This window comes from Solenopsis invicta, chromosome 7, assembly GCF_016802725.1.
Source record: "Solenopsis invicta isolate M01_SB chromosome 7, UNIL_Sinv_3.0, whole genome shotgun sequence".
In the NCBI taxonomy this organism is placed as follows: Eukaryota; Metazoa; Arthropoda; class Insecta; order Hymenoptera; family Formicidae; genus Solenopsis; species Solenopsis invicta.
Window position 1 is genome coordinate 13,566,341 of NC_052670.1, and position 10,449 is coordinate 13,576,789.

Below are 10,449 nucleotides of genomic sequence, written 5' to 3' on the forward strand. Positions count from 1 at the left end.
ATAGGTAAAAAATTGCGAAACCGCATAAGATATCTGGTTAAAGCTAGACTCGATATTTGAGTCAAAAGGGCCTGCCAAAAAGGCTTTTTTATGGAGACAACTCATAACGCATCGACTCAAGATAAGCGGCAATGTACGTGTACATATCGATGAATTCTTTGACATTGTCAATAAACTATCCGAATTAAACATTAAAATTGGCGATGAATTGCAATCGATCATGCTTTTGCATAGCTTGCCCGAGAATTTCGACAATTTTAGATGCGCCATAGAATCGAGAGACAACTTGCCCGACCCTGAAGCGCTGAAGATAAAGATTTTAGATGAGGATACATCAAAGACCGAGAGAAATCAAAACAATGACCACGCTGACGCTTTCTTTGTACGAAAGACACGCCAAAAAGCAAAACAGAAAAAAACGGATAAGAAAGAAACTACATCGACGGAACTTTCAAATACAAATGTCATTATTGCAGGAAGATAGGACACAAAGCTGCCCTGACAAGAAAGACAAGAAAGAGAAGGCCGCCTAAGATTAATCATTTCTGGTACTGCAGTCCATGAATATCTCCTGTCACACAAATTGCGACAAGAGAGAAACCCGTTGGTGCTTGAACAGTGGCTGCACATTCTATCTTTGCAATGACGAAAAACTATTCACTCAATTTTTTGACACAAATAATGCCACGCTAAACTTAGCCAACCATACGTCGACGAAAGTAAAGGGAAAAGGCACTGTCAGAATCGAGGCTACAAACGGCGAAAATGTCAAAAAAATACAGCTGAAAAATACTCTGCACGTTCCAGATCTCCAAAGCAACCTAATGTCGAAGATCGTTGACGCGGACTATATTGTGACGTTTGATAAGAGTCGAGCTGAGATAAGAAAGAAGAAAGATCGTAACATCCTCCTAATTGCCGATAGAATAGGCAATCTCTATTACGTGCGGAAGTCATCGAAACAGCTAGCCTGCGCATCTTCAGCAAATATAAAGAAATCGTAACTGCAAATATGGCACGAGAAGCTCGGCCATCTGAACGAAAGCGATCTTCTTGAAAGGTATAAGAGAGAAACAGTTCTTGGAATGAAGATTAAAAAAGGCGAGAAGCTGCCATCATGTAAAGTCTGTTCCAGCGGAAAACTTACAGCATCAAGCTTCCCAAAATCATCGCAAAAAGACATAGATATTCTCGACATTATACATACCGATGTCTGCGGACCGATGAGACCCGAATCAAGAGAAAAAGCTAAGTATTTCATTACATTTACAGACGACTGTTCCAGACGGACTACAGTATACTTTATGCAGAATAAAAATGACGCCCTGCGCATCTTCAAGGAATTTAAGAAGTACGTCGAGAAGCAAACAGGAAAAAAAATAAAATGCGTTTAGTCCGACAATGGAAAAGAGTTTTGCAACAAGGCGTTTGACGACTACCAGAAGGAAGAAGGTATCGGAAAAAGATTGACGACCACACACACTTCGCAGCAGAACGGCGTAGCCGAGCGGAAAAATCGGATCCTTGTCGAGATGGCACGTTGCATGATAACACAATCTGGATTACCACGTTTATTCTGTGCGGAAGCAATAATGACGGCGAACTACGTGAGAAACAGGTGCATAACTAATGTACTTCATGGCAAGACTCCTTTTGAAGTATGGCACAAGAAGCGTCCAAACATTGAGAATCTTAGAACTTTTGGGGAACTGGAACAAGAATCCCAGCAAGAAAAAATTTGACCTTAGAGAAATTAAATGTACCTTCGTCGAATACGATGCTTTAGCAAAAGGATACCGTGTGTAGATACCTAGCGAACAAAAAATCAAAATCTCGCGTGACGTAAAATTCTTTGGAATTACAGAGCCCGAGGAAACTCACGACGAAGACGAAGTAGAGGAAGAAGAGACGGAAACAAAAAGTCAACTTGACCTTGTAACATTCGATTTCAATCTCGTTGTCGAGGAAAATACCATAAATCCTGTTATTGGAAACGAAGTTGAGAACAACGTTGGTGAAACAGAAATTGATGAGCCAGTTGTCGAGACAAAGACTGAAGAAACGTCAGAGAAACACAATCCACTAGATACCAAACGTAGACCTGACAGACTGGCGAAGGTCTTCATCGGTCAAAGAGAACAGCCGAAGAAGAGATACAACATGGTGGAAAGTCGACAGTCTAGAGAACACACCCAAACGTAATGACAATTTGGAAAATGAATCAACAGAAGATTCTGCAAACATACCCGAGATCCCCTGGAATCAGGCACTACAGGGCCCTGACGCTATCGAATGGAAGGAATCAATACTGACTGAGATAGAGTGTCTAGTTAAGAACGACACTTGGAATATTACTGATTGCCCTAAAAATCATGATGTGATTGGTTGCAGGACGATCCTCAGGAATAAGTATAAGCCAGATGGAACTATAGACAAGAGAAAGACCCGTGTAGTAGCTCAAGAGTTCTCTCAACGCCCGGGAATCGACTATCACAACACGTTTGCTCCCGTAGCAAGACTTAGCTCTGTACGTCTGTTGATGGTCTTGGCTATTCAACTCGACTTAAAAGTGCGCCAGCTGGACATAACTACCGCATATCTAAATGGAGAGATTGAAGAAAAACTCTATATGAAAAGTCCAAAACTGCTGGCCGAGTTTTTGCAGGAAATCATCAACAGAAGAGACAAGCACGACCTTATAGGAAGAAAAGCCAGAAAGATGACTCAGGACTTACGGGGCGGAAACAAAATATGCAAATTAAATAAGGCACTATACGGCCTGAAACAGGCCAGCCGACAATGGTATCGAACATTCGATGGACGACTTCAACAACTGGGAATAAAGTCGACCACCGCCGACCCCTGTGTCTGCGTCACCAAGCGAGGCGGAGAGATATTGCTGGCGCTTGTGTACATGGACGATATTTTAATTGCATACCGTCGCAATGCAAATCTAAAGTTCTTGCTGGAAGGTTTACAAAAGAATTTTGATATCAAGGATCTTGGCGAAGCCCATTACTCTCTCGGAATTGAAATTAAAAGAGGCAAGGATTACATTAAACTATCACAAACCGGATACATCAACGAAATTATTCGGAGATTTGGCATGGAGAATTCAAATTCTGTCCAGACACCAACAGATCCGAACGGCAAGTTAGGACAAAACACGGACAGCAAGGATAAAGAATCAGAGAGAAGATCCTACCGCGAGCTCGTAGGGGCTCTGAATTACCTTGCCGTAGGAATAAGGCCTGACATAGCATATATCGTAAGTTCCTTAAGTCAATTCAACTCCTGTCACGGAAAGCAATACTGGGTCGCAGGAAAGCGGGTACTACGATATCTGAAGAACACTGCAAACCATGGCATCATCTATCGTAAAAAACACAAGGAACTGAACAGATGCGGACTGGGCCGGTTGTCCATTAGACCGGAAGTCTTATACGGGCTATGCGTTTACACTCAGCGGTGCAGCCGTAGATTGGGAATCTCGGAAGCAGCGAACGGTTGCACTTTCTTTAACTGAAGCCGAGTACATGTCCCTGACCGAAGCTGCGAAGGAGGCCATGTACCTGCGTAAACTACTAAAAGAGATCGGAATCCACGAACCAAATAATATCTCAATCTTTTGCGATAACCGAGGAGCACAACTGCTGGCGGAGAACTCAGTTTATCATTCGAGATCAAAACACATTGATCTAAGGCACCATTTTATTTGAGATGTACTTAAAGATGGTCTAATTGAACTAAAGTACTTAAGGACAGAAGACATGCCTGCAGACATTTTGACTAAGGGACTGTTGAATGGGAAACATTCCAAGTGTATGGATCTTCTTGGGATAAAATGCACACTTACAGAGTGATACCACACTCAATTTGAGGGGGCGTATTGAGGATTCAAATACGCGCGTTACCGACTAGCGCTATCTTTTAGCACGCTCTTAATGTTTTGTCTATCTCATGTGCGGGCGCCTTGAGTCTTCGTTGTCTCTGACTACATGTACTATCTACATTTGTAACGTGTCTAATAAATCTTTTATTTATTGTACATAATCGTATTCAGTGATTATTACAGACCCTTTCACCGTCCCAGAACATTTTGTTCAATAGATACTAATTTTTTTATTTTAGTGTAGCTTGTGAAGGACTTGAACGTAGCTTACAAAGAAGTGAATTTAATATGTGTCGTAATGTGTGTACGAATTTGGGATATAAAGTTAAAATGCAGTGAGAAGGGTCGTGAGATGATGGTGAACCATTTGCATTACGAGTGTAAGACCGCTCTTACGATTTTACAACTTCATAGTGAACGTTCTGTATTTAATGTTTACTAACAGCAAAAAAATTATTGTAAAAAATTATTTTATGAGCCAAAGAAATAATAAAAAAAAATTTTTTTTATAATGAAATACATTTTATAAAATGTTTATAAAACCTTCTTTTGTGGCACTTATTAGTGTGTAAGATCTACAAAGGATTATTAACTTATGATTTTTTTTGTAATTATAAGTGCTTTTTATGAGTACGTTACTTGGTAATATTCCATAACTCTCCTGGTTTCTCAAAAACCGCATCCTTCTTTTTCTCTTGAGTAAATTGTAAATTGCGTTTGTTCTATATACCCGATGAACTTCTATCTGTAAGGTAATTGATAAAACTTTATGACTAGTGTTGATAAGAATTGTATTGCGTTAATATTTACTGAGTTATGCTAAAAAAAAGCAAAATGATATTTTACCAATCCCTTCCATCCCTTATTTCCATTTACAGTTTTTAAATATGATTAAATTGCATATATTTTAAATTTACTGATAGACATTTATATTTACATGTGAAAACGTTGCAAGTATACAATTTTAGAAGATTTGGCCGCTAGAGGATTAGGTATTCTTTGTTAAATAAAATTAGTATTTTTTATTAATTAAATAAAATTTAATTATTATTAATACATACAATTGCTAACATAAAATTAATATGTAAATAATAAAAAATAAAAAATAAAAAATAAATTTTATTTGTTTAAATCGGATTTTATTGTCTAATAATATTTTCCGTGTAAATTATATACGTACATTTTTTACTTTTATTAAAATTTAATTTAATTCAATTTGCAGCAAACAAGATGAAAAATTCACAATAGATTTGTTTGAAAAAAAATGTTTTATTGTCTATGTCATGGGCTATACTTATTGATCGCATACGGGATTTATAAACATGAGTGACAAGATTTACGCAAATCACTTATTTTAAAATATTACTTTGCGTAACAATTTTATTTCTGCAAGGGAAAGGTGCATCGCATATCGTATGACGTCAATATGTACTACTTACTTGGAATCGGGAAATTACGCGGGTAGCCTAGACGCGCTTGTGGAATAATCAGTGAAATACGTCTAAACATGTCCCACACACACACATCGCAAAAACCTGCAATTATCATACGATTTCCTTGCGAAACAGTTATCAATTACCTGTTCTCGTGACGTTGGTAGATTCAGCCCCAATCCATCGGTTAATAGATTTACTTACGTCACAACCAACTTCATTATTAATAGATAATTAAACGAAGCTTAGATGGATATTAGCGCAAAAGGTGTTATTTAAAGAATCTTATAAAGATTATTTTAACCTCATTCCCAGACAGCAAATATTCTTAAATATTTTTGAAAGAGATAAATATTCTTAATTTTTGAATATTATAATGGAATGTTCTATGAGTACACAAAGAATATTCTATTTAGAATATATTTAGATTATTGATAGATTATTTCAAATTCGTCAGTATTAACAATGGTTTTCAAGAAAAAAAAAAATTCATATTTTTGATGTAAGATTTGTTGATATAACCGGTTTTTGCCCTTAATTTTTTATTGCATTTTAAAATAATCAATTAATCAATTATAATTAAATACATTAAAAAAACTTACAACAATGCAAAAGTGATGTAATATACACATGGGGACAACCATTAATGAACACCCTGTATGACAAAAAAATATATATTACAAAGACCTACCCATATTTTTATATAATAGAGTATTTGCAGAATGTTCTGTATGAAGGACATTCCTACGTAGAATATTGTACGTAATGTCGTATAATATATTCTATGTTTATGGAATTTTCATAATTGTGCCATTCGAATATGCCATGAGCATTAATATTTGATCGTGTTTTCCGTACATTTTATAAAATATTGATAGTTTTATAATAAACGTTCATAGAATATTCATACAATATTTGTGTGTTATTTGAGTTAAGCTCTTAAGGCGTTTTGGCAATGAAACCTCTTTCAATCTGTTATATTAAAATTGTTTCTCGTCTTTCACACAGAAATTACCATTTCCGAATTATTTAAACCAGTTTTTATATGCTCTTTTTCGAACTTGTTGTAACTAATTGTAAGTTTCAAAATCAATCAATTAATATGCTTTAACTGCAGGGTAATTCAGATCAAAGTAGTGAAGAAATACTTTAGAAAAGAATGCAATACAATTTATTTTAAATCGACTAAAATATACTTTTGCTTTTACAATAATTAATCTTCATGCACTGAATTTTATTGACAAATGTCTAACCTTCGAAAAACAATTGGTTTTAGCTGCCAGAGCTCACTACTTTTGTAACTGCAGCCATATTATGAGAGACAAAAACTAAGTTAATCACTATCCAATATTTATTATTTTACTCTTTCTGTTATTTTAATAATGCTTTAAATGTATATGTGTGATACTGCAATGCAAAGGGATATAAAAAAAAAATAAAAAAAAATTATATTTTAAAGTATAAGATTCTGAAACAATTCAAAATGAATTAATTTAAATTTAACTTGTTGAGAATTGATAATAACAAATACTTGCACTATAGTAAAACATATATAGTATCGTATAGTAAAACAGTGATTTCACAAAAGTCGAACATTTTTCATGAATAAAATTGCTCTACCGATAACGCTTCTTCTGAATTTTTTTAAATTTATTTCACATCGATTGCGCAATGTCGATTCTATTTTTGATTCCAAACTTTACAAATGCGCAGAGAAAACCTGACATTGTTTTTTTTTTATCTATGCGTGCCTATGTAGAACAAATTAATGCACATTTCAATTGACTGTTGTGGTGTATGCAAAGCGTCGTGCGCATCTTCAATAAGGCATCTTATTTATTTTGAATTAATGAAATAAATAAAGTGTTTAAGGGGCGAAAAAAATAAAAACAATATTATACCAGACCGATACAGAAATAAAAATACATTAATGTATTATAAAAATTTTAAGTGTAAATAACGTAACTATAAGATATTATACTATAAGATATTAATCTTATCTATGTAATGTAAAATTACATTATGGTTATATAATAAAATAGTGTAAGGCAATTATTCTATTCTATTCATGATTACGCTGCAGTAAGAATGATGATATCCAGTGATTTCGATATCCAGGGAAATAAAATGCAAATGCGGAATTGTTTCTCATATTTCGAGCTAAAAGTCGCTTGGATCGCTTTTATAGAAGTACTGTTGCAAAAGAGAAGCACATTTGAATAGAAGTAAACTTCCAAGATTGAATTGATCTCTACCGTTTTGTTGTTATTAAAAAAAAATTTCACTTTACTGATTTTTACTCAAAAATATTTGTAAGTAACAAGAATCTATTAATATTTTATTTTATTTTTAATTTTTTTGTGCCTAATTTTTTTTGGAGCAAAAAAGCTAGAATTCAGGGCTAAGAAACACTGTAATCAACTTTATATTAATACTATTACATTAATTCTACTTCCGTTTTCAATTTTTGAGTGTAATTAAATTGCATAGATTTCGAACTTATAGATACATTATTCAATACATCTTATAAACAACGCGTAAACTTTGCAAATATGCAGTACTAATTAGAAGGTTAATGTGAATGTGCTATAATTTTTGCTAAATGGGATTGCACCTATATTATGTTGTATAAACTTTTATACAATATATGTTGTACTGTTGTTAATTGATTATATGTGTATATGTGCGCTATATGAGTGTGCATGTGCCACGTGTGTGTGTAATTATAACAAGGTATTTGATTTTCCCGCTTATCAATCTTAATTTATCCTTTCATCAATATTTTTAATGGAATATGAACATTTCGTATCATTATACTTTTACCTACATATACAATATCATTGGCACATATATATGTATTATCATTTTAAATTTGTCGATATACTCTTCCCAGCAAACACAGAAAATAATAGTTATATAACTTGTGTGTGTCACGTTATATAACAAATTTTTACATTCTAGCAATATTGTAGTTATGTAAAATTGAATTGTTGATATTACAACACAATAACTTATAACAGTCATATAACTGCCGTTTATCAGGTTTATATAACAAACATTTTATTTTAATAATATAACTGTTATAAAACTGAATTATTAATACGACTCCTCCCTGCCGAAAATGTGCGCTTAAAACCGATTAAAACGGAATCCTTTTTAATTGATTTTAATCTGTTTTAATCAATTCAATCCACGAGCGGATTAAAAAGTAATCGGTTTTAATTATATACAAATCGTAATTGATTTTAACATCGCTTTCGTGAATTATTTAAGTGTAATGCATAATATAAAAATTTTTTTAAATTTTAATTTATTTGCATTAAGACTTTTAAATACTCTCAGCGACCACGTTTCAAAATCCTGACATTAGTAGCGAAAAATGATATGTTGAAACGCTGAAAATTCTTGCGTGCTATTTTTTAAATAAAAAGCTATTTTGATAAAATAACATTGTACATCATTTTTACTAATTTGTAAAATTGTTCGGAAACTATTTTTTTCTTGACGGTTGTCAAGAATTATTAATTACCAAAAAAAACATAGTTTTCGGACAATTTTACAAATTTGTTAACGTGATTTATAGTGTTGTCATCAAAATATTAAAAATGGTACATAAAAATTGTTAGCGTCTCAACGTGTCACATCGCAGTAAAATTTGATTTAATTATAATTTATGAAATTCTGTAATTTCGAATTGAAATGGATTTAATAAGTGAGTTCAGGCGCCACCACTAGGTAGTCACGCCGTGGGAGATTTTTTCGTGAGTCGAGTGCGGCCACATGCGTTATATCTAGGCGCCACGGCGGCCGACTCCCCAGCTTATACTTCAGTGAGACTTTTAGGAGCTGCTTATTGTAACCTCAAGATGAATACTCGCTCTCACTTTTTTCAAACATGATGTATGTGTGTGTGTGTGTGTGTGTGTGTGTGTGTGTGTGTGTGTGTGTAGAACGCTGTTCCACATAAAATTTTATATTTTTATGTGTAAATAACAATTTGTGTTGTTATTTAATTGTGTACATAAATGAAATGTTTAATTCAAATTTAATCTCTTTTTAATCCTTTTTAACAAAAAGGATACAAGAAATATTTTTTGTAAATTAAACATTTATTACATTTACATTAATGTATTCTGTTTTAATAAATCTATCTGGGTTTCGATTGGGTTCTTATTTTCAATCGGTTTTAATACTATATTTTCGATGCAGAAATCCCGATCGATTCGGATTATTTTTTTTTATCGGTTTTAATTGTACATTTTCGGCAGGGCTGTATAACAAATATGATACAACTGTTATGTAACTGTTATTTTTCTTATGAGTGGGAAATTACAACTAACATGGACATTACATGTAACGCGCATGTTATATTGCGTGTTACTTTCGATTTTATTTTATTAACATTGCCGTTATGTAACTGTGTTTGCTGGGTTAATACAAATAAATAGATATTTTGTATTTATTTTATAATTTTCAAGTAAAAACGCAAGTATATATGTAATAAATCATTATTTTCGAAAACTTAATTGTAAAAGCATTGTGTTCAATTTTGAATGGAGGTTTTATTGTGTAACAACACAATAAAATGATTGATACTCACATTTTAAAAGACCAGAGCTCAGCATCGATATTAATAAAAATTCTCAGTAAGCAAATCATTCTGCGCAAAATGATATAATTGCTAAGGCATAAGACAGATGAAAAAGGAAATGCAAGCCGTGTTTCCGCGTTATTTTACACGTAATTCTTCTTTCCTTCCTTCTTTACGTTACGTAATCTTTATTATCACAGCGTAAAGGCAGCAATCACAAGTTGTCGATTTAATCATTATACTTGGGAATTTCGCGAATGCTACCTTGCTTTCTCATAATCTGTCAACTGTTTCCGTATTTATTCTCATTGTCACTCTCATCGTACACGTATCCTTTGACGTATGCTATACAATGTTTCGAGACACGAAATCACTGTCGGCTAAGGAGGAAATGTAGTTTCTACAACCGGTACCATTCCCTCTATGCGAAGAGACGCGATGATCAACATATCTGAGATGAGGATCAGTGAAAATCATTAATGATAAGATGCTAAGAAAGACATTACTTTGAGCTATTAATTAATAGAGTAACG